The sequence below is a fragment of the Mobula hypostoma genome, chromosome X1 (genome assembly GCF_963921235.1).
Source record: "Mobula hypostoma chromosome X1, sMobHyp1.1, whole genome shotgun sequence".
NCBI lineage: Eukaryota > Metazoa > Chordata > Chondrichthyes > Myliobatiformes > Myliobatidae > Mobula > Mobula hypostoma.
The window spans coordinates 13,442,596-13,468,328 of NC_086128.1; the positions used below are offsets into that span (position 1 = coordinate 13,442,596).

At 41.4% G+C, this 25,733-nt stretch overlaps 1 protein-coding gene across 1 annotated transcript in view; it reads right to left on the reverse strand.

Moving 5' to 3' along the window:
* Positions 1-25,733, reverse strand: part of LOC134340655 (complement C1q-like protein 2) — a 53,293-nt gene that overhangs the window by 15,855 nt on the left and 11,705 nt on the right. The window lies entirely within an intron of this gene.

A 25,733-nucleotide genomic window follows, 5' to 3' on the forward strand; every position in this document is an offset into this window, starting at 1 on the left:
CAGGCTCTTTGGCCCATCTTCTCCGTGCAAAACCGTTAATCTGCCTAGTCACATCGACCTGCACTGGGACCATAGCCCTCCATACCCCTCCCATTCATGTACCTATCCAAACTTCTCTTAAACATTGAAATCAAACTCGCATCCACCATTCCACACTGAGTGAAGAAGTTTCCCCCTCATGTTCCCCTTAAACCTTTCACCTTTCACCCTTAACCTATGACCTCTGATTGTAGTCTCACCTAACCTCAGTGGAAAAAGCGTGCTTGCATTTACCCTATCTATACCCCTCATAACTTTGCATACCTCTATCAAATCTCCCCTCCATCTTCGAAGTCCTAACCTATTCAACTTTTCCCTGTAATTCAGGTCCTCAGGTCCTGGCATCATCCTTGTGAATTTTCTTTGTACTCTTTCAATCTCATTGACATCTTTCCTGTAGGTAGGTGACCAAAATTGCACACAATACTCCAAATTAGGCCTCACCAATGCCTTGTACAACTTCAATGTAACATCCAAATTACTGTACTCAGTAATTTGACTTATGAAGGGCAAAGTGGCAAAACCTTTCTTTATGACCCTATCTACCTGTGACACCACTTTCAATGATTTATGAACCTGTATTCCTAGATCCCTCTGTCCTACCGCACTCCTCAATGTCCTACTGCTCACAGTGTAAGACCTTCTTTGGTTTGTCCTCCCAGAGTGCAACACCTTGCACTTGTCTGCATTAATTTCCATCTGTCACTTTTCAGTTCATTTTTTCCAGCTGGTTCTGATAGTTCTGATAACCCTCCTTGCTATCCACTACATCCTCAATCTTGGTGTCATCTGCAAATTTGCTGATCCAGTTAACCACATTATCATCCAGATCATTGATGTAGATGACAAACAACAAAGGACCCAGGACTGATCCCTGTGGCACTCCACTAGTCACAGGCCTCCAGTCAGAGAGGCAACCATCTACTACCACTTTGGCTTCTCCCACAAAAGTCAATGTCAAATCCAATTTACTACCTCATCTTGAATGCTGAGCAACTGAAACTTCTTGACCAACCACCCATGCGGGACCTTGTCAAAGGTCTTGCTAAAGTCCATGTAGACAACATCCACTGCCTTGTCTTCATCAACCTTCTTGGTAACTTCCCTGAAAAAATCTATAAGATTGGGTAGACTACCTTCCACACACAAAACCATGTTGACTATCCCTAATCAATCCCTGTCTATCCAACTACCTATATATCTGGTCCATTGGAATATCTTCCAATAACTTTCCCACTACTGATGTCAGGCTCACTGGCCTATAATCTCCCGGCTTATTATTAGAGCCTTTCTTGAACAACAGAACAATATTAGCCATCCTCACTTGTAGCAAAAAATGTTTAAAATATCTTTACTGTGGCTCCTGCAGTTTCTGCACTTGCCTTCCACATGGTCTGAGGGGATACCTTGTCAGACCCGGGGGTCTTATCCTGTAGACTTAAGACAGAAAGCACCTCCTCTGTAATCTGCATATGTAACTGGACTGAAATCTCTGCAACTCGACCAAAATCTTGTCTGCAGCAGGACAGGACTGCACTAATAGTTATAGAATCGCGGAGGCAGGCAACACAGGCCTACCAGGAATGTAGGATCACATAAAATTATATGTAAAATACATTTAAGGATATAAGAACTTAAGAAATAGAAGCAGGCGAAAGCCTTCAGCTCCTTGTGCCTACCCTGCCATTCAATAGAATCATGGCCGATCATCTTCCTCTAGACCCCTTGTTAATTTAATATCCAAAAATCGATTGATATCTTGCTTTGAATATACTTAGTGTCTGAGCCTTTATGGCCTCCTTGGATAGAGAGTTTCAAAGACTTACAAGATGAAAAAAACATGGATGGCTGACCCCTTACCTTCAGACTGTGATCCCTGGTTCGAGACACAGGAAATATCCCTGCAGCTACCCTGTCAGGCTCCGTAATAATTTGGCATGTTTCAATGATAGCACATATTGTGCATCTATATTTATATATATACCTATAAGACTAATCTGCTTAATCTCTCCTTGTAGGACAATTCCCCATTCCAGGATTCAACCTGGTGAATCTTTGTTGCAATCCCTCTGTTGCAAGCATACCCTACCTTAGAAAGGAGCGTCAGACCTGGACATAGTATTCCAGATGCAACCTCACCAAGTTCCTTATAATTGGAGCAATATGCCTTTACTCTTGTACTCAAACCCACTTTTAATAAAAGCTATACGGTTTAGTTCTACTATTTCTTTCTGTGCTTGTATATTAACTGTCAGTGGAGGCATAGGAAAGACTGCAGATGCTGGAAATTGGGATTGACGCACACAAAATGCTGAAAGGAATTTAGCAGGTCAGGCACCATGGGCCTCCTGATGATGGGTCTTGGCCCAAAACTTCAACTGTTCATTATGCTCTCCTGTTGGTGTTGTTAATTGTCAGTGATTTGCATACCCAGGTCCCCCCAGCCTCTCATTATTTAAATAACACTTTGCTTTTCAACTTCCTTGTACAAAAGTGGACGACCTCACATTTTTTTCACATTAGGTTCCATGTCCTTGCCCATTCAATTAGGCTGTCAATATCCCATTGAGTCTCTGCTTCTTTTTTACAACTTAGCTTTGTATCATCAGAAAACTTGGAAATATTATCTTTGATCCATTCATCAAAATCATTGATATATTCTGTGAATATCTGTGGCCCAGCACTAAGTCCTGTGACGCCACACTTATCACAAATTCCCATCTCGAAAATGGCCTAACTCTTCCTGCTCTGCAAAAATCAAAATACACAGATAGTGAAAATGTAAGATAAACACAATGTAGGAGACACTCAGCAGGTCAGGTAACCCATGGGTAGAGAACCACAGTTAGTGATTCAGGCTGAAGTCCCTTCCAATAAATGATAAACTCTGTTAAGTCTGTTTCTCTTCTAACAGATGCTGCCCGTCTTGCTGCGTATTTCCAGCGTTTTCTGCTTTTATTTCTACTGTTTTCTGTCTGTTAAGGAATGCTTAGTCCAGTATCTCAATCCAAATACCATGTTAATGAATGTCTCATGTGGTACCCTAATGAAGGCCTTCTGAAACTCCAAATATCCCACATCCACAGGTCTTGCCTTATCTATTTTGCCAGTTATAACATTTAAACACTCTTAACAGATCTGTCAGGTATTACTTTCCTTTCATAACAGTGGCCAATGCTATTTTTATTCTCTATGTACCCTTTTACCATCTCCTTACTCTCAGTAGACACTTTAATAGGTAGCTCCTGTACCTGATAAAGTGGCCACTGAGTGTGTGTCTATGGTCTTCTGCTGCTGTAGCCTGTCCACTTCAAGGTTCAATGTGCTCAGAGATGCTCTCCTGCACATCGCTGTTATAACACGAGTTATTGTCACCTTCCTGGCAACTTGAACCAGTCTGGCATTTTCCACTGACCTCTCTCAGTAACAAGATATTTATTTAGGGATTCAGTGTGGAACAGGCACTACCGGCCCAACAAGCTACCTATTTAACTCTAGCCTGATCACAGGAGAATTTACAATGCAATGAACCTACTATCCAGTATGTCTTTAGAGAATGTGGGAGGAAACTGGATTACCTCGAGGAAACCCATGCATTCACAGGAAAGATGTATGAATTTCTAACAGACGGCATTTTCTGTAAACTCTAGAGAGTGTTGTGCGTGAAAATCCCAGGAGATCAAACCGCACCATCTGGCAACAATCATTCCATAGTCAAAGTCACTTGGATCACATTTCTTCCCTACTCTGAGGTTTGGTCTGAACAACAACTGAACCTCTTGACCATTATTTAAAGTCTGTCGTGAGCCTTGTGGCCCATCAGGCCGGTGCTTATGCCGGTTTCCGTGGCGAGAAGCGACTGAGAGTACTGCTTCATGTTAAATGCTGGTTAACCTCCAGCATTTTTGCCGGTACCCATTCTCATCTGGGTAGACTGGAGCATTGTGTGGTTAGGGACACACCTGCTGCCTCGGCCGAGGCTCGAACCCTCGACCTTCAGATCGCTAGTCCAACGCCCTAACCACTTGGCCACGCGCCACATACTCTTGACCATGTCTGCATGCTTTTATACATTGAGTTGCTGCCACATGATTGGCTAATTTGATTTAATGAGCAGGTGTACATAATGAAGTGGCGACTGAGTGTATATCACATCAAGAGGTCTTTAGTTACCCATCTAAGTAATGTTTTGATCTACAGAGATTAGATTATAGATATTACAACTAATTAGAAAGAAACAAGTGATGAGTGCTGAGATCAGACTCTGAAATACCATAGTGATGTATTTTTCGAGTCACTTACAGATGAGTGATACCTGGCTGCAATTTACACATGAACTGAGTAGGAGTGAGAACTCAGATTTTCTAAATTTAATCCAATCTCCAAAGTTAACTCAGTGCCACAAAAATATATATATTTTTTCAAATGCCGTTCCAATCACTTGCAACAAAGATTTCCATCAGAACAATCCTGGTAAACAGAAAGACACAGTTGATGTTCAAAGTTCAAAGTAAATTTATTATTAAAATACATATATGCCACCATATACAACCCTGAGATTCATTTTCCTGTGGGCATACTCAATAAATCCATAATAGAAAAATAACCATAATAAAATCACTGAAAGACCACACCAACTTGGGTCTTCAACCAATTTGCTGAAGACACAAACTGTGCAAATAGAAAATGAAAGAAATAATAAGTATTGAGAAAATTAGATGAAGGTTTTTTGAAAGTAAGTCAATAGGTTGTGTGAATATTTCAATGATGGGGCAAGTGAAGTTGAAGTTTGGTTCAAAACCCTGATGACTGAGGGGTAGTAACTGTTCCTGAACCTGGTGGTGTGAGTCCTGAGGCTCCTGTGCCACCTTCGTGATGGCAACAACAAGAAGAGAGCATGGCCTGGGTGGTGGGGGTCCCTGATAATGGAGGCAGCTTTCCTGTGACAGCGCTCTGTGTAGATGTGCTCAGTGGTGGAGAGGTCTTTACCAGTGATGGACTGGGCCGTATCCAGTACTTTCCGTAGGATTTTCCATTCAAAGGAATTGGTGTTTTCATACCAGGCTGTGATGCAGCCCGTCAATATACTCTCTACTACACGTCTATAGAAGTTTGTCAATGTTTTAGATGTCATGTCGAATCTTCACAAACTCCTAAGGAAGCAGAGGTGCTGCCGTGCTTTCTTCACAATTACACTTGTGTGCTGGGCCCCGGACAGGTCCTCCGAAATAATATCACCGAGGAGCTTAAAGTTGTTGATTCTCCACCTCCGATCCTCCGATGAGGAGCGGCTCATGGACTCTGGTTTCCTCCTCCTGAAGTCAATAATCAGCTACTTGGTCTTGCTGACATTGAGTAAGAGGTTGTTGGTGTGGCACCACTCAGCCAGATTTTCAATCTCCCTCCTCTATGCTGATTCATCATCATCTTTGATTTGACCAATGACAGTGGTGTTGTCAGCAAACAAATATGTCATTGGAGCTGTGCTTATCCTCACAGCCATAAGTATAAAGCGAGTAGAGCAGGGGGCTAAGCACACAGCCTTGTGGTGCACCTCTGCCGATGGAGATCATGGAGGAGATGTTGTTGCCAATCCGAACTGACTGGTGTCTGCAGGTGAGGAAATCGAGAATCCAATTACACAAGGAGGTATTGATGCTGAGGTCCTGAAGCTATTGTTTAGTTCTGGGTTGATGATGGTATTGAATGCCAAGCTGTAGTCGATAAAGAGCATCCTGATGTATGCATCTTTGCTGTCCAGATGCTCCAGGGTTGAGTGAAGAGCTACCGAGATGGTATCTGCTGTGGACCTGTTGCTCCAGTAGGCAAATTGGAGTGGATCCAAGTCACCTCTCAGGCAATTTGCTGAGGGCCAAATCAGAGATATTCAAGTCTGGTGACCAAGAAAGTTACAAGAGGTCCAGGTACGATCGCCTTCTCGAGTGAACTTGAGTTAAGTTATTCCCTCTCGTTCAAGAGCCTGATGGTTGAGGTGTAATAACCGTTCCTGAACCTGGTGGTGTGGGTCCTGAGGCTCCTAAACCTTCTGCCTGATGGCAGCAGCGAGAAGAGAACATGGCTTGAATTGTGATAGATTATCATGGATGCTGTTTTCCTGTGATAGCGCTGCTGTGTTTTCTTCATAATGGCACTTATGTGCTGGGCAGATCCTCTGAAATTATAACACCAAGTTGCTGACCCTCTCCACTTCTCATCTTCCGATGAGGAGCGGCTCATGGACTTCTGGTTTCCTCCTCCTGAAGTCATTAATCATCTCCTTGGTCTTGCTGACATTGTGTGAGAGGTTGTTGTTATGGCACCACTCAGCTAGATTTTTAATCTCCCAACTATATGCTGATTCATCTCCACCTTTGATTCGGCTAATGATAATGGCGTCATTAGCAAACTTAAATATGGTGTTGGAGCTGTGCTTAACCTCACAGTTATAAGTAAAAAGCAAGTAGAGCAGGGGACTAAGCACACAGCCTTGTGGTACATCTATGAGGAAATTGAGGATCCAATTGCACAAGAAGGTATTGAGACCAAGTTCTTGAAGCTTACTGATTAGTTTTGAGGGGATGATGGTATTGAAAGCCAAGCTGTAGTCAATGAAGAGTATCCTGATGTATGCATCTTTGCTGTCCAGATGTCCCAGGGTTGAGTGAAGAGCCACTGAGATGGTATCTGCTGTGGACCTGTTGCCCCAGTAGGCAAATTGGAGTGGATCCAAGTCACCTCTCAGGCAATTTGCTGAGGGCCAAATCAGAGATATTCAAGTCAGGTGACCAAGAAAGTTACAAGAGGTCCAGGTATAATCTCTGGAAAGTTGTTATGTTTCATCACCAACCTCTCAAAACACTTCATCACTATGGTTGTAGGTGCTACTGGACGATAGTCATTGAGGCAGGTCACCATGATCTTCTTAGGCACCAGTGTGATTGAAGTCTGCTTGAAGCAGGTGGATACCACACACTGCCGAAGCGAGAGGTTAAAGATCTCAGTGAACACTCCAGCCAGTTGATCAGCACAGGTTATTAATGCTTGGCCAAGAATCCTGTCTGGGCGAGAAGCTGCCTGTGGGTTCACCCTCCTGAAGGCTGCTCACATTGCCGCAGACCCTAAAATCATAGGACAATCAGGGGCTCTGGGAGTTTCTGATGGTTCCTCCATGCTTTCACAGTCAAAGCAAGTATAGAAGGCATTGAGCTCATCTGGAAGTGAAGCCCTGTTGTCGCCTATGTCACTTGATTTTACTTTATAAAAAATGATTCCATTCAAACCCTGCTACAACTGTCGAGCATCCTTCATTGCTTCAAGTTTAGTCCAGAATTGCCACTTCACCCGTGAGGTGGCTTTCTAGAGATCGTACCTGGACCTCTTGTAACTTTCTTGGTCAGAAGACTTGAATGCCTCTGATCTGGCCCTAAGCAGATTGCAGATCTTATGGTTCATCTTGGGCTTCTGGTTGGGGAAGACTCTGAATGCTTTTGTGGGGACAAACTTGTCTAGAACTGTTTTAATACATTCAGTGACAACTGTGGTGTATTTATTCAGATCCACAGATGAGTCCTTGAACATGGCCCAGTCCACCAATTGGAAGCAATCTCGTAGCCACTCCTCTGCCTCCCGTGACCATCTCTTTGTTGTCCCAATCTCTGGAATTTTGCCCTTTAGCCTCCGGCTGTATGCAGGTAGGAGAAGGCCAGCCAGGTGATCAGATTTACTGAAATACAGTCTGGGCATTCCTTATATATAGCAGTGGTCTAGTGTGTTGGAACCTTTGGTGCTACAGGTTATATGCTGATGGTAACTGGGCAGAGATTTCTTCAAACAAACTTGATTGAAATCCCTGACTATGATTTGAAATATGTCGGTGTGGGGACCGTAGCATGTAGTATCTCAAGTGCTTGATTATAGTCGGCCACTGGTGGTTTGTAAACTGTGGTCAGGATTATGGAGGAGAACTCCCTAAGTAAATAGAGTGGATGGCATGTGGATTTCACTGAAAATTTTAGGTGAGAGATAAGAACCCTACTTGCAATTCCCATGGACAAAATTAACAGCTTAACTAATTGGAGGCATGGTGCGTTAATGAAGTTTGTCTCCAGTATAAATCAAAATCAGTGGAAGCTATTAATTTTCATCTAATTTTGTAAGGTTTAAACAGATCTTTTGTTCCATTAAATGGCCCTTAGCCTTTAAAATAGATTATGTGACACAGATAATGTATGATCATATTAACCTTCTGGGGTTGAAAAGTCTGTAGCCTAGAAATTAGATCTATTTGCATCTGCTTTTTTTAGAAATCAGGGTTTTACCACACGAGAACATGCCAGCAATCATTCCAGGCACAATTAGAGAAATTGGCCCAGGCACTTCCACGTGTAATTCCCCATGTCAGTTGGACCCTAATTAGATTACAAGCCATGATGCACATGTAAATAGGAGCTTTTAGGTGTAACCCATGATCCTTGTTGAATGCTCACAAAAAAAACTTTGCTTTGAGGTTGATAATTATACCGTGCTGTTGATGTTTTGAACACAGCAGCTACCAGCCTTAGGTTTCAGTGTTCAGGAGAATGGAATTTGCACCAATGGTTGTACTTTCATTGGTTGCAGCCTCTTTGTGCAACTCACATTGGATCTGAGGCTTCAGTCTCTGCTCCCATCCACCTGTGCTTTGTAGTGTGTTGATGCCACTCAGGGTATGGAACTTGACCAGGGTAGGGGATCACATGGGGCTCCACACACCAGGAGGTTGCCATGTTCTCCCCCACCCATCATTTTCCATCATCTCCATTGGCAGCCTTTTACGCCTCAAGGTCCTTCATTGTCTGGCACATTGACCAGTGACCGACAATGTCAATGGCGTACCACCAGCAGGCCTTGTAAACAGCTTCCAATGGGAACTCTGCTGGTCCTATTTTAGCATGTGTGCAAACCACAATGGGCTGCGTTAACACTTGTTCACCTAATTTCAGGAATTTCTGATCAGGCAATACTTCTATATGTAGTATATCACAGTGGCCACTTTATTAGGTACGACTGTGCACCTGCTCGTTAAATCAAATATCTAATCAGCCAATCATGTGGCAGCAACTCAATGCATAAAAGCATGTAGACATGGTCAAGAGGTCAGTTGTTCCAGCCAACTATCAGAATGGGGGAAGAAACGTGATCTAAGTGACTTTGACTATGGAATGATTGTTGATGCCAAACTGGTGGTTTGTGCATGTTAGAAACTGCCGATCTCCTGGGATTTTTACACACAACTGTTTCCAGAGTTTACAGGGAATGGTGCAAAAAAAACAAAAAAAAAACCCAGTGAGCAACAGTTCTGTGGGTGAAAATGCCTTGTTAATGAGAAAGGTCAGAATAGAATGGCCTGACTGGTTCAAGCTGACAGGAAGATGACAGTAACTCAAATAACCACGTGTTACAACAGCGGTGTGCAGAAGAGCATCTCTGAACGCACAACACATTGAACCTTGAGGTGGATGGGCTACAGCAGCAGAAGACCATGAACATACACTCAGTGGCCACTTTATTAGGTACAGGAGGAACCTAATACAGTGGCCATTGAGTGTATGTTTAGTGTACCAAAAGAGTGTGAATACAATTTCTCAGCAGTTATTTCTTCCCACAACATCAATACACTAATTTTGCTTAAGTATCTATTGGTGGTTATTATAAATTAAAGTCAGTCTCTGATTTGTAGATATCTAAAAAAGTGAGTTTTGGGTAAGCTATTTTTAGCTGACAACTGCTCAAATGAAAAAAGATTTCCTCCAACAAACAGATCTCAAAAACATTTAATATACCCAACCTGTCCCATTCTTTAAAAACTAAGTCAGTCATGGAGGGTTTTAAAAAAATTAGAATAAGTGGGACTTGAAAGGGAAAATCTCAATAAATCAAAATGTTTTCTAGATTGTACCCAGATCCTCAGAGTATGTTTAACTATCAAATTATCAGTCAGTTTACTTACAAATAAAGGAAGTGAGGATTCAAGAAGAGAAATAATAGAAAATGTATTAACAGAGTTAGCTTCTAAAGAAACCCATACCGGACTGTCCACACGATTTATATAATACAGCCAAAACATAAGATATCGTATATTAACTGCCCAGTAATATGGGGTGTATGGGGTATCAGGGAGGGTAGCACCTCTGGTGGGGGAACATATCGCATCCTTTTCAAGGCGGTTAGTCCACCTTTGGTCCCCACCTGGCACTCAGCTCTCACCTGTGGCTCTCCGTAACTGTTTGCATGCAACAGCGGCCACACCCCGGGCAACGGCTTCGACAAGCCGGCTAAATCAGGTGAGGGTAGCCGACGGGTCTCAAACCCTCGGTGAGATAGGGAATTGTCTATCCCAGCATGTGAAGACAGACTCCGGCGGATTGAGCGGATGAGACCAGCGGTAGGTCCAACGGTCAAGAAGGTGGTCTCTGCAAGCGTCGTGGAACGTGTAGAGCAGGACAAGACACAGAAGACGTCCTGGTCACCCACTGCGCCTAGTCCCATCTCCAGCTGTCTCGACTCTGTCTTGCCACTGGATCCAGATGGGAATTGGGAAGAGAGAGTGAGGCTGACGCTGCGCAACTCTCCCTCACTTAAATCCAAGTCACGCACTAGTCTCGACACCATCATTATGGTGTCGAGGTCCTCATCGACGTACGATGGACGAACAACAACAACAACAATAAAACCTAAAGTTAGGTAAGGCTAAACCTCCAGACTCTTTAGAATTTTGAAGATGAACTTTATTTAAACAAGGACGTTTATTTTCCGTATATAGGAGGATAAAATAGATTCAAGAGAGTCAAAAAAGGATTTAGGAATAAAAACGGGTAAAGCCTGAAAAAGATATATAAATTTAGGTAGAGTATTCATCTTAATAGAATTAATTCGTCCAATCAACGATATTGAAAGAGGTGACCAATTTAATGATCTCAATTATGCACATTTCCTATAAGCTCAGATAAGAACTTACTAGACGTAATTTTTAGTTTGACAACTTTTCATAATGGTTCAATATCTGATATTTATGGTATGTTACTGGAGACGAGGAATGTTCCTTTAGACAAAATTAAGAATCTCTGGGAACAAGATTTACAGACATCAATATCTGAGGAAACTTGGAATGAAATTTTTAAACTGGTTAATACTTCATCACTATATGCTCGCTATGCCCTCATACAATTTAAGGTGGTACATAGAAAGATAAAGATAAGCTTTCACATTTTTATTCAGATATATCTCCCTACTGTGACAGATGTAATAATGGAGAAACTTCATTAATTCATATGTTTTGGACTTGGCCGAGTCTTGAAAAATATTGGAAGGAAGTTTTTCAAACTTTTTCTTTACTTTTCAAAGTCAATTTTAAGCCTGACGGCCCTATTTAGTGTTGTTGCAGGACAAGACGTCAAGCTGAAGACATCTGAATAACATATTTTGGCCTTTAGCTCTCTTATAGATAGGAAGGCACTTTTGTTTAAATGGAAAAATGTTTCTCCTCCTACTCATGCTCAATGGTTTTGCGACGTTATGTCATGCTTAGATTTAGAGAAGATTCATTGTTCAATTTCTGAATCTCGTCAAGACTTTCAGACATTGTGGGGACCTTTTCTGAATTATTTTCAAAACTTTCAAAACCTTCAATTCGTTGTTTAAATTCAGATGTTGGCTATTATTAATTTTTATTATTTGAGAAGGTATCTTACCTTTTTTCTCCTCCTTAATAAACAGCTTCGGTCTTGGTAGGGGTTAGACTCTTTTTTTTTGCAATAAATTAGTATATCTCAATATAACTAATGATTAACTTACATGAATACAGGGTAATGAGATTGTTATTATGAATAGATATAATGTAATTGGTAGTTTTTAAAAATCTTTTTTGACCTTTTATATATACTTTCTTGTACTCTGCATTCTTCTATGTAGAAACTAATAAAAGTATTGGAAAAGAGTAAATTAAAGTCAGACAAGATCCAAAGAACATTCTTTACTTTTGAGAATTCACCTAATAAAAAATGAGACTTGCACCTTAATGCTGATATTGAACATTACAGTACTTATATTTCCCTGTTAAAAATCAATATATTAACATGATTAGTTCTGCTTTGGGTTCAATATGCTGACATACCTGTTCGTCTGACCTTTAACCCTACTTTCAAGCTCAGTCCAAAAGTCATAGAGCTCAGAAACAAAGTGCACAATCATTTCATACTCTGGTAGTACTGTATTCGGAGATGTTTCAGGGATAAGTGATGAAACCAAGGTTATTTTATTATTTATTATCCTAAACAATAAAATGATTTGCAGGAGCTGTGGATTACAGAAATGCTGCATATCAATGACCAACGAATTTATCTACAAAATATTAATTGTAATATTACGCACTGTTACATGAACTTAAAACACTCATCCAATTTAGGGGCTCAGATGATGTCCAGTTTGTTCTCAACAAAACTGATTTTTTTTATTTCACTGATGGCTTACCATGGAAATATTTGAAATGCATTAATGACTCAGGCCATGGAGAATATCTCTTTTTAAATGACTACAAAATTATTCAGACTTGATGCATTTCAGAACTGAATCCCAATGTGATTGCAGTGTGCAATAGAATGAACCCTGACCACAGGTTCCACAGATCATATGTGCAGCAACTTAGAACATTTACAATACAATACATATTGCAAACAGCAAAATTCATTCTCCATAATGATACTAAGCACAAATAAAATCATTTCCAAGCTTTGTAGTCAAATTTCATTGTGGGAGTTCAAGACTATCCTCAAAATGAGGAAAGTAATATCACAAACATGCCACTACATTAGAAAGGGAGTCTTACACTGGAAATAGGCATTGATGATTCTAACAATCTGTTGCAGCCAATCAGCCCAACTCAGTTCTTCAGCGATCGGTAGGTAAATGACATGTGTTGATATTTTATATAATTTATATAAAGGGTAAAAAAAAATGTAAATTTTAATGATGCCTGTTTGCACCAAGGCCAGCATCTCCAGTACTGAGACAGCATAAATCAATAATCAACAAGATCTCAGCTCCCACTGTCAATCAGTGAAAGTGACAGTATCTCATTACCATTGATTTATTAGTCAATTTCAAGCCAATTTCCTAAAGTCAAAATGAACCATCCTGTTGTCGTTAGGTTCTGGCATTACATCAGAGATGAGGAGGCAAGTGCGTGGGGCTGGAAGGGGCAGTGGAAGTGATGGATGCTGGTAGACAGTGGGAAGAGAGGCAATAAAGCAGCCTAGGTATAGAAATGTTAAAAGCTTGCATGTTTCTTCATAGTGATACAAATACCAAATTTCTGTTAAGACCATAAGATATAGGAGCAGAATTAGGCCTATGCCTATGTATTTTGAACAGGCAGCCTTCTGATCTGGAGTCAGATGCGCTAGAAAGGAAAACATAAGAAATACTTCTTTTATTCCCATTTTCTCTATTGTGCACGCTGCGTGCATAGTTCCATGGACAACCGCACCTTTCGCAAGTAGCTACTTGTCACATGCGTGATTTAAACGTGCATCCCAGTGGACCCTTTGCCAAAGGAGTACATCACAATCAAACCCAGATGTAATCCTCACCATTGTGTATTTTCTAAGGAAAATAGAAGAAAGTCTAACTGGTTTACATTCTCAGTTACAGTGGGATACTCTCGGCAATGTTAAAGCCCTGTCCAAGATTAACTACTTCACTTTAGATCAGGGTCACAGGCCTGTGAAACCTTGTACCAAACCATACCATACATCCATTCATATTTCTAAGGGGGACTGACACTTGTTTGTGATTCTCTCAATATATTAATGTTGTGAGATTAAATTTAATCCCCAAAAGGCTGAAGACCTGTAATGCAATTTCATTGAAAGATACTAGTTCTTCAAAAGCCACTGAGTGATGAAAACAGGGTAACTGCAATTTCAGTTACTGCAGCAATATAATACTCTAGGGCATGAGTAAGTATTACTCTTAAAAAGAGTGAGGCAGTGATGAATGGCATTCATCATGTAAAGGCAGGCATTCCCTCTCTCCTTATCAAACTGTCTCAGCAGATGTCCTTCTGCGAGGTCTCCAAAGCACAGAGCATGCCTGTGTCTTCCCGACAGATGGAAACCTTGCAAGTTGTATGCAGTGTGTGTAATTGCTTATGAATTAAGGGAACACAATTAATGCAGAAGGGCATCAAGGTATTTACATGTTAAAGGTAACGACATTCTGATAAATTGTCAAATACACTCTAATATTACCACCGGATAGTGCCTTTGTAAAATATATCTTCACTCTATAAATTTCCTTTTTTTTCAGTTATTTCAATGACATTGATAATAAAATTTTTTAAAAAAACAGCTTTTCAATAATGAACAGAATACTTAGAGCAAATGTTATTTGACGGTATAATTTTACATCAACTTGTCCAAGTATTAAAGTTGAAAACAGTTGCGCTCACTTGCAAAAAAAAAATTCTATTGTGGTCTACTTTGCACATCTTAAGTTGAAAATTTCCAAAAGAATTCTGAACAGATCCAGAATGGAAAAAAAATGGTAGCACTGTGGATTAAACATTTTTCTCAGCTTTTTATTTCTAGGGAGAATTTATCTTGCTCAAAGTCAGGACCGGTATGGGTTAGATGCAGTTCAGAGATCTCTCTATGCTGCCCCAAACTGGCATAATCCTGAAGCTCAGAGGAGTGTCCCTTACTAAATCAAGGTGACATTTTCATTTCCAACACCAGCCAGGCTAATAGGCATCCTAAGTGAGATTGTCCTATTAGTGCCAATTAGGTTTGAATGATGGGCAGTTCTCAACTTTTGTCTACTAGGAACTGGTCTCAGCCTGCCCAGATTCCCCTCACTTGGAATTCTCTAGCAGCCATCAGCAGGATAAGACTTTCACCCTATCAGTCTGAATAGGGCTGTGTCCCAGGAATGAAGGGGAGCATTATTATCTATGGCATTTCCTAGTTCTCACTTTTTGAACTTTGACAGCTATAATAGGCTACTCATTTTATGCAATTTCTCTTCTCTGTTGAAACTCTGAATGTTAAGTAATCTATCAAAGATCACTGTAAAGCAGATAACAATACAGAAAGGACACAAGAGATTCCATAGATGCTGGAAATACAGAGTAACACACACAAAATGCTGGAGGAACTCAGCAGGTCAGGCAGCATCTATGGAGAGGAATAAAGAGTCAATATTTCAGGCCAAAAACCTTCATCTGTGTCTATGTGATATCATAAGACCATAAGACATAGGAACAGAATTAGGATTTGGCTCATCGAGTCTGCTCCGCCATTCCAGCATGGCTGCTTTATTATCCCTCTCAACCCCATTCTCCTGCCCTTCCCCCGTAACCTTGATGTCCTGATTAATATCAACCTATGTCTATCATGTCCTATTACATCCTATCAACCTATGCCTTAAATATACCCAATGACTTGGCTTGCACAACTGTCTGTGGCAAAGAATTCCACACATCCACCACCCTCTGGCTAAAGAAATTTTCCCTCATCTCTGTTTTAAATGGAAGTCCCTCAATTCTAAGGTTGTGGCCTCTGATCTTGGACTCCCTCACTATAGGAAACATCCTCTCCACTCTATCCAGACCTTTCAATATGGTATAGGTTCCAATGAGATCCCCCATCATTCTTCTAAACTCCAGGTACAGAGAGGACATTGTTATACACAGGTTGCTTCATACAGAACACCTTCATTAGTGAATCTGCTGGACATAAAATCAATTCCTATTATTTTGAAATGTTCCACTAGTGGATTTTCTGTAATTTCTTCAGTGGTACCTAAAGTAAAACATCTTTTATGGAAGAATATGGACCTTAAGGTGAGGAGTGTCAACGACTATAGGTAGAACACTTTCTTAATCTTAGTACTGCTGCCATGGTTTACAGTACCAGTGACCTGGGTTCAATTCCAGCCACATCTGTAAGGAGTTTTTGCATTCTCCCCATAGATTGCGCAGGTTTCCTCCGGGTGCTCCAGTTTCCTCCCACAGTCCTACTGGTTAGTAGGTTAATTGGTTATTGGAAATTGTCCCGTGATTAGGCTTGAGTTAAATCAGGGGTTGCTGGGCCTGCGGCTCGAAGGGCCGGAGGACCCATTCCATGCTGTATCTCAATCAATCAATCAATCAATCAATAAATAGACAAAGAAACAATTAAGAGTAGTTGTGTAAAAGGCCAGGACAAAGTCGTCACATGTCTCTACAGTGCAATGTTTTGGCACCAATATGACTATGCTAAGTGGATAAGGAGAGAACCAGCTGAACAAAACTGAGCAGCTACCTGATGTTAAGCAAATGCACAACATCGACACAGTCACGCCCCTGTTCTCCATGCCTTCCTACGAGACCAAACCTGGTTTGCCTGGTTTAATAGAGTATAGAGCTGCAGCTCAAGATTAGGAGAAGATATGAGCTGTGAATCTATTAGCTAGGAGGATCTGCACTCTAAACACCATCACCACAAGTACCAGATCACAGCAGAACTCTGTAGCCTCATTAAATCCAGTAAGAAATGATGATAGAAAACTACAAGGCAGAGGATGGCCCATGAACATCCGTACCCCAAACCAGTGAAGCATGCAGAACAGAATGAAAGGAAAAGGGTGAATTACCAGCAAGTAATTTACAGCAATGGTATCAGATGGGCAATATTTGGAAGTTCAAAAGTTTAAAGTTCAAGGTAAATTTATTATCGAAGTACATACATGTCACCATATACAACACTGAGATTCATTTTCTTACAGGCGTACTCAATAAATACAATAACCATAGTAGAATCATAAGACCATAAGATATAGGAGCAGATTTAGGTCTTTCACGGCTGATCCATTTCCCTCTCAACCCCATTTTCCTGCCCTGCCTTAAACACACCCCATGATTTGGCCTCCACAGTCGTCTGTGGCAATGAGTTTCACAGATTCTCCACCCTCTGGCTAAAGAAATTCCTCCTCATCTCTGTTCTAGATGGACAACCCTCTATTCTGAGACTGTGCCCTCTGGTCCTACACTCCCCCACTATAGGAAACATCCTCTCCACATCCACTCTATCTAGCCTTTTCAATATTTGACGGGTTTCCATAAAATTACTCCCTCATTCTTCTAAATTCCAGCAAGTACAGGCCCAGAGCCATCAAATGCTCCTCACATGATAAGCCTTTCAATCCTGGAATAATTTTTATGAACCTCTTTTGAATATTCTTCAATATCAGCACATCCTTTCTAAGATAAGGGGCTCAAAACTGCTCACAATACTCCGAGTGATGCCTAATCAGTGCCTTATAAAGCCTCAGCATTACATTCTTGTTTTTATATTCCAGTCCTTTTGAAATTAATGCTAACATTACATTTGCCTTCCCTACCATCCACTCAATCTGCAAGTTAACATTTAGGGAACCTTGCACGAGAACTCCAAAGTCCCTTTGCACCTCCAATTTTAGAATTTTCTCCTTGCTTAGAAAAAAGTCTGCACTTTAAATTCTCCTACCAAAGTGTATAACGATACACTCCCCAACATTGTATTCCATCTGCCATTCCTTTGCCCATTCTGCCAATCTAAGTCCTTCTGTGCCTCCCTGCTTCCTCAACGCTACCTGCCCCTCCACCTGTCTTCATATCATCTGCAAAATTTGCCACAAAGTCATCAATTCCATCATCCAAATCATTGACATACAGCATAAAAAGAAGCGGTCCCAGTCCTGATTCCTGCGGAACATCACTAGTCACTGGCAGCCAGCCAGAGATGGCCCCTTTCATTCCCACTCTTTGCCTCCCGTCAATTAGCCAATGCTCTATCCACGCTAGAATCTTTCCTGTAATACCATGGGCTTCTATCTTGCTAAGCGGCCTCGTGTGGCACCTTGTCAAAGGTTTTCTGAAAATTCAAGTATACAATATCCACCGATTCTCCTTTGTCTATCCTGCTTGTTAGTTCCTCAAAGAATTCCAACAGATTTGTCAGGCAAGATTTTCCCTTAAGGAAACCATGCTGACTTTGGCCTATTTTATCATGTTCCTCTAAGTACCCCAAAACATCACCCTTAACAATCAACTCCAACATCTTCTAAACCACTGAGGTCAGGCTAACTGGTCTTTCATTTCCTTTCTTCTATCTCCCTCCCTTCTTGAAGAGTGGAGTGACATTTGAAACTTTCTAGTCCTACAGAACAATGCCAGACTACACCATCAAGGTGGACAACCCTGCAGCAAACTGTGTAAGTACAAGAAAGAAAAAAAAACTATAAAAATACTAATAAAATAATAAATAAATAAGCAATAAATATTGGGAATATGAGATGAGGAGTCCTTGAAAGTGAGTCCAAAGGATGTGGGAATAGTTCACTGATGGGGGAAGTGAAGTTGAGTGAAGTTAACTCCTCTGGTTCAGGAGCCTGATGGTTGAGGGGTAATAACCGTTCCTGAACCTGGTGGTGTGAGTCTTGAGGTTCCTGTGTTTTCTTCCTGATGACAACAACAAGAAGACAGCATGACCTGGGTGGCGGGGGTCCCTGATAATGGAGGTAGCTGTCCTGTGACAACGCTCTGTGTAGATGTGCTCAATGGTGCTGAGGGCTTTACCCATGATGGACAGGACCGTATTAACTTAGTAGAATTTTCTGTTCAAGGGCATTGGTGTTTCCATACCAGGCTGTGATGCAGCCAGTCAATATACTCTCCACCACACAACTATAGAAGTCTGTCAAAGTTTTAGATGTCACGCAGAATCTTTGCAAACTACTCAGGAAGTAGAGCCACTGCCGTGCTTTCTTCATAATTGCACTTACATGCTGGGCTCAGGACCGGGTCTCTGAAATAATAGCACTGAGGAGTTTAAAGTTCCTGACGCTCTCCACCTTTGAATCTCCAATAAGGACTGGCTCACGGACCTCTGATTTCCTCCTCCTGAAGTCAATAATCAGCTCCTTGGTCTTGTTGACAATGAGTGAGAGGTTATAGTAGTGGGACCACTCAGCCAGATTTTTAATCTCCCTGCTGTATGCTGATTTGTCACCACCTACAATTCGGCCTGCGACTTAAATATGGTATTGGAACTGTGCTTAGCTGCACAGTCATAAGTGTAAAGTGAGTAGAGCTGGGCTAAGCACACAGCCTTGTGGTGCACCTGTACTGATGGAGACTGTGGAGGAGATGTTGTTGTCAATCTAGGGTGACTGAGGTCTGCAAGTGAGGAAATTGAGAATCTAATTGCTCAATAAGGTATTGATGTCAAGGGTTTGAAGCTTATTGATTAGTTTTGAGTGAATGATAGTGTTCAATGTTGAGCTGCAGTTGATAAAGAGCATCCTGATGTTTGCACCTTTGCTGTCCCGATGCTCCAGGGTTGAATGAAGAGCCAGTTAAATGGCATCTGCTGTGGATCTGTTGTGACAGTAGGCAAATTGGAGCAGATCCAAGTCGCTTCTCAGGCAGGAGTTGATGTGTTTCATCACCAACCTCTCAAAACACTTCATCATTGTGGTTGTAAGTGCTACTGGACAATAGTCATTGAGATGGGCTACCACATTCTTCTTAGGCACTGGTCTAACTGAAGCCTACTTAAAGCAGGTGGGTACCTCAGACTGTCAAAGCGAGAAGTTAAAGATCTCAGTGAACACTCCAGCCTGTTAATCAACACAGGTCTTTAGTACTCGGCCTGATACTCCATCTGGGCTCAATGCTTTCCGTGGGTTCACTCTACTGAAGGATGCTCTCACATCAGCTTCAGAACTGAAATAACAGATCATCTGGAAGCAAAGCTCTGTTGTTAGCTATGTCACTTGATTTCACTTTGTAGGAGGTGGTCGCATTCAAGCCCTGCCACAGCTACCGAGCATCCTTCAGTGATTCAAGTTTAGTCCGGAATTGCCTCTCCTGATTGTGGAAGGCCTGCCTTAGAGTGCCCCACTCCTGCCTCGCTTCCAGCCATTGCAATGAACCTTTGTCCACTTAAAGGTGCCATTCCTGTTTGCTAGAGAGTTAAGTCTGCCAAGCATTTCTGGAGATCATGAAATATGTAGTTCATTAAGTTGATTTAAAAGTATGTTGCTTTAGTCATAGTCATAGTCATACTTTATTGATCCCGAGGGAAATTGTTTTTTGTTACAGTTGCACCATAAATAATTAATTAGTAATAAAACCATAATAATTAAATAGTAATATGTAAATTATGCCAGGAAATAAGTCCAGAACCAGCCTATTGGCTCAGGGTGTCTGACCCTCCAAGGGAGGAGTTGTAAAGTTTGATGGCAACAGGCAGGAATGACTTCCTCTGATGCTCGGTGTTGCATCTCGGTGGAATTTAAGGGAAATTACGTGCTGCAGATTTCAGTGAGAGTAATTTGAAAGAGGTATATTTAGAGGTATTGTACGTAGCCTGCAGAATGTCGCCATGGTTCACTGGTGCCATCTTGGAACCTCAAGTTGCTGAGTGAGGTGGATATAGAAAAGGCATTGGCCCTTGACAATATCAGTCCTGATACTGAGATTCTGAGGCATGAGGTTGCCACAGGGCCATATTCACAGGATCCAGGTACTTAAAAAGCATTGCAAGTACTTGTAGCTTACGACTTGAAGTACTTCCCTGATAAGCAAGAATTGCCATAAAATGGGCACCCAGCTCACCTAAGCTCCCTGTCTGAATTCATTAATTTTGCCAAGATGATGCATGTCCATAATATATTGATGATGAAACAATGATGAAACAATATACAGGGAGGAGGTCAAACACCTAGAGAGCTGGTGCAGGGATAACAACTTGATGCTTAATGTCACCAAAACCAAGGAGATGATCGTCGATTTCAGACGGTCTCTGTCTGAGCACACACCCCTCAGCATCAGCGGCTCCACAGTGGAGAGAGTGGAAAACATCAAGTTCCTTGGGGTGCAGATCTCGGACAATCTCAGCTGGTCCAGGAACACCACTGGGATTGTGAAAAGGGCCCAGCAGAGATTGCACTTTCTGAGGAAGCTTAAACAAGCATCACTCCCCACTAATATCTTAACTACATTCTACAGAGGCGTGGTGGAGAGTGTGCTGACCTTTTGCATCACAACCTGGTACTCCAGCTGCAGTGCTGGCGACAAAAAAGCCTTGCAGAGGGTGGTTAGGGGAGCAGAGAAGGTTACTGGGGTCTCCCTATCTTCTGTCCAAGACCTCTTTCAGAGTCGATGCCTCCAGAAGACACGGTACATCATTAAAGACCCCTCACACCCTCTCCATGAACTGTTTGTTCTTCTGCCATCAGGCAAACGTTACAGGAGCATCAAAACTAAAACCACAAGGCTACTAAACAGCTTCCTCCCACAGGCAGTCAGACTGCTAAATAGCTGCTCCACCTGACTCTGCTTTGGACACTTTTATCTTGCACTGGACACTTATAACTGATTTTAACTGACATGTGGCTGTTTTGTTTTACTATTTATTGTTATGTTTATTATTTAGTGTTGCATTTGTTATGTTGTGATTGCACTGCTCCTGAGAAACGCTGTCTCATTCTGCCCTGCAGAGCTGATGTACGGTTAGAATGACAATAAAGTTTTTTGAATCTTAAATCTTGAATATTGTGAATTCTTCCTATATCAGAAGGCAGATCAAGAAGTTCAACTGAGAGGCTACTGCTTGTCAGGAGTTTGCATGTTCTCCCTGTGTCTGTTTCCTCCGGGAGCTCTGGTTTCCTCCCACAGTCCAAAGGCATACCGATTGGTAGGCTAATTGGGCATTGCAAATTGTCCCGCAGTTAGGCTAGGACTAAATCAGGGGTTGCTGGGCAGCGTTGCCCAAGCAAAAATAAAAATAAATAAATAATCTTGCGATAACATTAATAAATATCCACTGTGGATAAATAAGGATAGGTGGTTAGACTATGCCAGCAACATCATAAATCTTGAATGAATGAATAAATAAACACCATGGAACAGGAGACAGCAATAATGCTGATAGAATTGTGTGTTATTTCTCCCAATAATGAAATCCTTAACAATAAGCCTGTATTGCAACACAACTTCTAGATAGAGCTGCAATGATTAAAGCCTGATATCTAATTGGTCAGATTGGTCAGACTGCACTTGGAGTTTTTGGCCACTTATCTTGCAAAAGTTGTGCTGACATTGATGAAGGTCCAGAGGAAGTTCACAAGAATGATTTTGGGAAAGAAAGGGTTAATATATGAGGAGCATTTGATGGCTCTGGGCTTGTAGTTGCTGGATTTTAGAAGAATGAAGGGGGATTTCATTGAAACTTATCAAATATTGAAAGGTGTAGGTAGAGTGGATATGGAGAGGATGATTCCTCTAGTGAGAAAGTCCAGGACCAAAGGGCACAGCCTCAGAATAGGGGGACGCTCCTTTAGAACAGGGATGAGGAGGAATTTCTTTATCCAGAGGGTGCTGAATCTGTTGAATTCGTCGCCACAGACTGCTGTGGAGGCCAAGTCATTGGGTATATTTAAAGTGGAGATTGATAGGTACTTGATTAGTCAGGGAATCAAAGGTTACGGTGAGAAGGCAGGAGAATGAGGTTGCGAGGAATATAATCAGCTATGACGGAATGGCATAACAGACTCGATGGGCCAAATGGCCTAATTCTGCTCCAATGTCTTATGGTCTTATGGTCGAACTTACACATTCAAACACACCAGTGAAGTGTGCTCATTTATGGATGTACTTAAATCAAAATTTAAGCATATGTCCTTGTAATAACTCCACACTTCTAATTAGTATTAGAACAACATTGCAGGTCACATTAACACTGTGGCATCCACATAAGGATTGAAAACTTCAATTGCAAGCTTCACAGTACAGTTGTGAAGACCTCCCTGTGTAATATTGTGCTGAAACTGTCTGCCAGATTCAGCATAGTGTTACCAATTAATATATTTGAATTTCTCACAGTTTTGGTAAATATAACCTTAGGAGGATATACACCAATATAAGCAACACTCTTCCATTTACAGGGAAGTGCTGCTACTGAGTGAATGCATTCAGCAAGTATGGGAGAGTACTGAGAGGGTGCTCCCAAGGAGATCAAGGTGACCTGGTGAAGAACAGTGCTTATAAAAGGCATGTTCATTGTGTACCTGGGCCTCAGAGACCCTCCAAGACAACAGCCAGGTGCTGCCCTCAGTAAGTTGCCAGGTAGGTCTCTGCAGGGACATGAGTGTAGGTACTAAATACATGCACTCTATAAAACCCTTAAATGGATTTGTCAACTCTGGGTGGAGGAAATGCAGATGAAGTCTCCTTTTGTGAGTATGAAGATTGGGTGACTAATGCTGAAAACTGAGATGTGATAAGCCAGCAGTCTGGAATGGTCCTTGGCCTGGGATATTGAGTGTGCCCACATCCATGACCTCCACTGGCAAAGCATTCAAGGTACACATCTGATGTTATATCTGAGGTCACGGGATGTCACTGATTTCAATGAGGACAACAATTGCAGTTTCACTATTGGTCCTTTAAATAGTACAGTTTCAATATAGCTGTTCTCTGGGTAAATAAGAACTGTCATATTTCAGCCCAGTGAAATTGAAAAATGAATTTTGTATCATTTGGGAGAGTTTTACACTGCCGAAAAACTGTGAGGGATATCAAAAATCCAAACAATAAAAGAGGAGACAATTTTCCTGGGACACTAAGGGATAGTGCAACTTTGCTCTACTCTAGGTTAACGATATGTTTTAAAGCACCATTTTTCTGGAGTTATGCAAACCAATTTCTAGTATGGAGTACCTTATCAATACTTGCCCAAAGATCAAAACTTCAGGCAATTGCCCTCTATCAGAAATTTCTGCATTATTTTTGGATATAGTGAATAGAATCCAAATTCAAATTCATTCAGATTTTATATGTTTCAATCAAATCAACAGGGTTCAATTTCTTTCAGTTTAATTAGGAATTGGAAATCACAGAAGCAATTAACTGGAGTGAAACTTGGCAGAAATCCACACTGCAAAACATTAACACATGTTGATGTAACTTGCATTAAAACCATAAAGCACAGCCTTATTTATAACTGTTAAACTGATTTAATTTGCTGTTTAAAGATCACAAATATTTTCCAAGGAAAGACTAAATATTTATCCCATGAAGTTTAGATATATCAGAGTAAATTACCCAATTATTTTGCCTTATTTCCATTTAAATCAGTATATAAAGTTTAAATTTATCATAATAAACTTCCATTAGTAGCAACTTGCACTTGGAGAACTACACTACATTTTGTGTTGGTGACAGCTGGTCAGATACCAGTCTCTGGTAAGGCTGATGCTGAGCAACTGACAGGTTGCATCATGGCCTAGCACGGCAATTCCCACACAGGAATGCAAGAGGCCGCAGAGAGTAGTCTGGTCCATCATGGGTACAGCCCTCCCCACCATTGAAAACATCTATATGAGGCACTGCCTGAAGAAGGAGGCATCTATTATCGAGGATCCTCACCATGCTCGCCCCTCACTGCTACTGTCAGGCAGGAGGTACACAAACCTGAAGCCCTATCCCACCAGTTCAGGAGGAGTTACTTTCCAACATCCATCAAGCTCTTGTACAGAACTGCACAACCTTAACCTCACCTCTGCAACAGAACACTATGGACCACCTCTTGCACTACCACGGTCTTGTTTCTAACTGTGGTTTTATGAACTACTATCTTGTTTTGCATAATCTTTTTCATCACTGTCTTGAACAATGTGTGTTGCCTGAAACTACATGCCTGTAATGCTGACACAAGTGAGTTTTTCATTGTAGCTGTACCTCACCTTCCTTGTGCATGTGACGATAAACTCCACTTGACTTAACTGTACCTGCAGTGTTACATATCACTGTCAGTCAAAAATCTGGAGTTGGTTTCCAGTTCGACTAAAAGTACCATTGCCTTGAGGGGCTGCAGTTATACACATCTTTGTCTTCTTTAACACAATAGTATTGCTGGAAGTTTAGAGGAGTGCTGTGCAACTTCTGGATTACAGCAACAGCTAGGGAGTTTAAAAAATACAATGCTGTTAAACTGTGGAATGGGCCAGCAGGTGGAGGACACTGTGGATTGCACAGTTAAAGTTAGGTCCCATGGAAGAATAGGAAAGCAAACTCTGAAGGAACAGGGGCGTAAGAGACACAAGGAGGGCAGAGTGGAACCAAGAACAAACTTGAGATAGTTAACGGGGATACCTTGGAGATAGTCCACATCACAGCAAAGGACATACTGGATGTTTTAAAGCACATGAAGGTAGATAAATCTCCAGGGGCTGATCAGATATATTCAAGAACACTGTGAGGAACTAGAGAGGAACTTTGCCGGAGACCCAGCTAAGATGTATGTATCATTATTAGTGGCGGGTGTAGTGCTGGAAGACTGGAGGGTGGCTAATGTTGTATCTTTATTTAAGGATTGCAACGAAAAATCTGGGGACTATAGACCAGTAACTCTAGCATTGCGGTAAATAAACTAAAGATGGAATTCTGGTGGGTAAGGTACACATGCATTTGGAAAAACGGGTTGATTAGGGATTGCCAGCATGGCTTTGTGCGTGGGAAATCATGTCTCACAAATTTGATTGAATTTTACAAAAAAAGTAACCAAGAAGGTCAATGAGGGCAGGGTAGTAGACACGGTCTATATGGACTCTCATATGGCCTTTGACAAGGTTCT